General features: G+C 41.7%; 1 non-coding gene across 1 annotated transcript; it reads left to right on the forward strand.

Moving 5' to 3' along the window:
* Nucleotides 1–586: 586 nt before the first annotated feature.
* LOC116972648 lies at nucleotides 587–778 on the forward strand. The gene has a single exon (XR_004411847.1). It is a non-coding gene; the product is annotated as a U2 spliceosomal RNA (small nuclear RNA).
* The last annotated feature ends 3,386 nt before the right edge of the window (nucleotides 779–4,164 follow it).

Consider the following 4,164-nt stretch of genomic DNA (forward strand, 5'->3'; position numbering starts at 1 on the left):
GCCCCAGGGGAAAATGCGCCACCCCCCAACAAACATCGTCCCTACAAGAACAAGGAACCAGAAACCGAAGAAAACAACAATGAAGACAGATAAGTATGGTTCCTACCATCACATAAAGGTTAATGGTTGTACTAACAAGGGGTGGATGAATCACGCCTGGTTAGGAAGCTATCACTCTTGGTAGTTATATACCAAAAAATAAATACAAGGGGAATAGAATTAATATCTTGCCACCAATTCAGCAAGCACCCCAAGTGGTCTACCCTCCCACGATGGTGAATGTCGCACCATCGTTGATAAACCACTTGAGTATTTCACCAGGTATACCCATTCATGGGATTTGTAACTACTACCATGGATCCAAGGATACTTTATGGTAGACATCGACCTTGAAGATGCACACTATTCAGTACCTTCTCATATAAGTTTCGGATACCGCAATTACCTGGATGGAGTAACCATGATGAGCGTTGCGGCATTTAAGTCAAAGTTATCCAGAATCAACTAGCCCTGACACTTAGAAACATTCCGTCATGGCATGTCTATATATTAACGACAAACTATCCTTGGATACAGCTTTAGCTGCATCGCTTCTCGGCCTTTTGGCTAAGATCAAGTGTAGTATCTGTTCTTATCAGTTTAATAATCTGATACGTCCCTTATCTAGGGACCATATATTAAATTGAATTTTGGAACAGGGAGATGGAATAGGGGCTTGCTCCGTCCACTCCACGCATCGACCCAGTATTGCAGTGCCTCTGGGAACGGTGCACAAAATATATATCCAGATATTTACGTTGACCATCCACAACGTTGTTATCTGGTATTCATTAAGACTATCAGTCATGGTGCATTAACCACCAATCAACTACGTGGCAAAGTAATTGGGATATAGCAGCATTACCAGCTACTGAACTTTGTACCTTTCCTATGAGCTGAGATACTAGTGTTCAAAACTATCTCAATACCTGTAATATGGGGGCAAATGGATTAATCTGTAGTGTTATCATGGAATTTATCGGCAGGAAGGATTATGGTTGTACACTTCCACCTGTTTTGAGTAACATCTTATGTGTCCTGATGTGTTACTGAGCTTGTAATACTTAATGCCAATATGAATTGACTTAAACATATTATATATTAACTTACTTAATTCTAGTGAAGCATTTGCTCAGTAATCCACCAAATTTGCATGTTCGTTTATAAGATAACAACATCAGTGGTGGCATATACCAAACCACTTGGGCGGAGAACATCGATATTAGGTGACAATTTATTAACAATTGCAAACCGTATGTCGTCAAACATGTTTGACCATCAGTAACTCACCTATCAGGTGAGCTAAATACTGTAAACATACATTTAAACCAAAAATATTTGCTGAAATCACTAAGCAATATGGACACCAGATATCGATTCCTTATATCCAATTAAATCACCACGTACTAACTTACGTCACATGAAACCAATCTCAAGGCAGCGGCAATGGAGACATTCCCGCGTATTGAGGGGTGGGGGGAACCTAATCTCTATGTTTTCCTTTCCTTCTACCTCTTCAATAGGTACTACGGCTTCATCAGTCGGGTTCTACGCAAATTACAGTGGACCTAGTCCACAAGCATGGTTCCCAGTGATCCTCGACATGGTCATTAAAAGAATTGCAGAATTGGGAAGACCATTGCTGTGCTTGGATCAGCAGCACTATCAACCTGATGACAGTATTCCGTCACATATCCTAGGGAACATACCTGAGGAGCATCAAGAAATGGTACACTGTTTTCCAAAACAGGAATTACACATTCAACTATAACAAAAAACTGTACTGGAGCTCCTGGCAGGTCTTCACCACAATGAAGGACATGTTCTGTTAGCCTACTCAACTTGGGTACCGCTCACTGGTGATCAGATACAGGAGAGGTATATCAATCCATTCCCCAGAAATAGGTACACCCAAATTGGGATGTCAGTGAAATCCTGACATACCTTAGGGGATGATCACCAGCCAGGTCACTCACCCTGGAACAGCCTACCCTGAAGATGGACATGCTGGTGGCCTTACATCAACACAAAGAGCCAGCTCTCCCATCTACTGCGATGGGACAACATGGTTATAACACCAGATAGTGTCACATGCCCATTCAAGGGTTGGCCAAACAGAACAGACCAGGAACATCAGGTCCAGTCATGAAATTCCGGGCATACCCACCTGAACCACGTTTTATGTGTCATGACCCACTTAGAGATCGACACAATAAGGAATACCGAGGGAGAGGAAAAAGCCTTATGGGTCAGCCACAGGAAACCTCATGGTCGGGTGACGAGCTAAACTATCTCTAGTGGCTCAAGCAGGTACTGGGAGTTGCTGGAGTAAATACTAACGTGTATAAAATCTTATTCCACCAGGACAGGTCAGTAACTAAGAGGATGGACGAGCCTATGGACCACATCCTGGCTACTGCAGGGTGGTCTAGGGAGTATACGTTCCAAACTTTTATAACAAACCACTGACAGAACCTGTATCGTTTGCAGAAAAAGAATCTGCAAAAAATATATAATTTAAGCCTGGGGGAGCAATTGGTCTTGTTGTTGTTAATAACACCATTATTGTTTTTACAAACAGATTCATGGTTGATTACGATAACATACTTCCTCCCTCGAATGACTTCGGCAGCGAGTGAAGTATGAACTGTTACACGGTTTGAAATCACAGAGCTTTGAAGTCTTCACGTAGTCACTCACGTGACTCCGAAGTAAAATAGTAAGATTAAACGAGAACTTACCAGTTTGAAGTTTGATCTGTATTTTATGAGGAGTTACGATGAGGGATTACGTGCCCTCCGCTCCCACCCTCATTATATGCATCAAACTAATAAATTGATGTCTCCTTATCTTTACTATGTTTACTTCAAATAACTGTGTCTATCTGTGATTCCACACCGCTGCTTGGAAGTATGCCGCGCCTGCGCACTGAGCGGGTTCTTCACGTAATCCCTCATCGTAACTCCTCATAAAATACAGATCAAACTTCAAACTGGGAAGTTCTCGTTTAATCTTACTATTTTATGTTATCAGCAAAATATATGAATAACTAGATCATGCATCTTCCGCGGGTAGAAAAGCCACAAAATTTCCGTCCGTAGGATCAATAGAGGAACAGGGGTTCCGAGTGCAATCAGTGACAGCTCATCCGAGGATGAGTGGTCTGGCCAAGGACTAGAGAGGTATATTTCTGATACTTCTCAAGATTACAGAAATATGGTGCAGGCTGAATCGGGTTGGCATTTGGCTAATCGGATTATGGGTTTACTTACCCAGTTTAAGATGGATGATTGGGTTTCTGTAATTTAACTGATTCAGAGAATCGATTTCGTAGTTGCATTGCCATATCTATACACATGAGGCACAGATACTGCTGTTTTAATAACAAAGCTAGTGGTGAAAGCCTATGCTGCCTTACTCAGATTAAAGGGCATTGTGTCAGCGAGTTTTAGGAAATTTGCAAAAATTGCAGCTGATAAAACTTATTGGTTATCAGTAGATACCTTTTGCGATATTACAAATGAAGCAACATGAAATTTAACACTGCCAATTTGCCTATTCATTCACACCATGGTAAGGCGGCTGAAGCAACTCCTATTTACTCAGTCACAAGTGACGGCTGGGGCAGCCTGTCTTCTCGGGCAGCTAGCTCTGCACGATTGTATGAGAAGCCTGTGAACAACATATGTGAGTTAATTTTTTAACGGAAGTAACAGAGGTTTGTGTGGCTTCCAGTTTGAGCCTAGAGTAGCGTTTATGTGATAGCACAATTGACATTGCTTGTGCTGCTTTGTCATTTTCTGTAGTACCATAAGTGGGACAATAAATGATTGGTTATTCACCCGCTGTTCACTAACGTTATGCAGGGTGTCTTTTATTTGACCACTCCTATAGCCTACACTCATTGTAGTGTGCAATGTATATCAGTAAATTATTATGCAAATATTCTTCTCCTTTATCCTAATGGGACCAGTATTTTAAGATGATTATGCTTTCAGCAACTGATCTCAACTGATCTTGTAGAGAAACTCCTATCTTTGAGGTAGGAAATGAACCAGCTCAGGGCAGTGCCATCAATACCAACCTCTTACCGGAGACGGTCAATTAGGATGGTGTGGTCCACTG

The sequence above is a fragment of the Amblyraja radiata genome, chromosome 4 (genome assembly GCF_010909765.2).
Source record: "Amblyraja radiata isolate CabotCenter1 chromosome 4, sAmbRad1.1.pri, whole genome shotgun sequence".
NCBI lineage: Eukaryota > Metazoa > Chordata > Chondrichthyes > Rajiformes > Rajidae > Amblyraja > Amblyraja radiata.